Raw genomic sequence first — 971 nt, forward strand, 5'->3', positions numbered from 1 at the left:
CCTATCTTGTTTGGTTTATATAGATAACTTTAGGATCCGGCCAGCGGCCCAGAAGATTATTCGGGCTTGTTATTTTACTGATTATTGGCAAAAACGGATGATTGGGACACCGCGATTGACCGTGGAGGATGCGTAACAAGTGTGTGTTTCACGCCCTCCACTGCAGCGCCCTCTCCTGGGGCCGGGGCACTTCTTCACATCCCTACTTATTGGGCGGATGTGCTCGACGATGGTGGCTGGCGTGCGGCCATGGGAGTTATTTGAGAGTAGTCAATGCCAAAGAAGAAACGGCCACTGCACGGCTTTGCGTTTTTTGTGTGGGTTGCGGCGCCTCCACGTCCTATTGAAATGATGGGGTACTTATTGTATTTTTATTTTGCTTGCGCTGCGCAGCTTCCCTTTCTTGGTCACGGTGACTGCGTGCTCGTCGCACGTGCCGCATCGTCCGCTGTTGTTCCCTCGTTGTGTCGGTGGGGGAGTGGGCGAGCGACGGCTTTGGTGGAGTGGCGCCCTAGTGGGAGAGGGAAGGCACCGACCGCTGCTGAATGCGACAGTCTTTGCCGCAGGCGATCTGGAGGGATGACGTTGTTGCTGCAAACAACTGAGATGGACGAGGGCCGCACTGCGTCTCTTTCCCCTCTCTACATCATTGCAGTTTTCTGCAGACACACACACCGCACGGCGGCGACGCGACCACCATCCGGGCGGCTGCGAGCCAATCGAACTGTGCAATTGGTTTGGGTTATTGTTTTCTGTGACTGAGTTCTGCCGCCGTGCTTCTTCATCCCTTCTGTGTGTAATGCCGTCTGCGCGTATGGTGCCGCTGTGTGTTGTGCAATACCGACCCACGTGAGCGAAAAACGACACTCTGACAGCTGGCAACTGGCGAATCCTCCACCCCTATTCCGCGTCAGCACTTTATTTTTTTACGCGCTCGATGGCTGTCGGTTGCGACGCCGCCATGTGAATCT

At 55.1% G+C, this 971-nt stretch overlaps 1 non-coding gene across 1 annotated transcript; it reads left to right on the forward strand.

Moving 5' to 3' along the window:
* Window positions 1–814: 814 nt before the first annotated feature.
* Tc00.1047053399407.10 lies at window positions 815–885 on the forward strand. Its single transcript, XR_008253912.1, has one exon. It is a non-coding gene; the product is annotated as a C/D small nucleolar RNA (snoRNA), TB8C3C3 (small nucleolar RNA).
* Window positions 886–971: the final 86 nt, after the last annotated feature.

Source organism: Trypanosoma cruzi (assembly GCF_000209065.1).
Source record: "Trypanosoma cruzi strain CL Brener chromosome Unknown tcruzi_1047053399407, whole genome shotgun sequence".
Lineage (NCBI taxonomy): Eukaryota > Euglenozoa > Kinetoplastea > Trypanosomatida > Trypanosomatidae > Trypanosoma > Trypanosoma cruzi.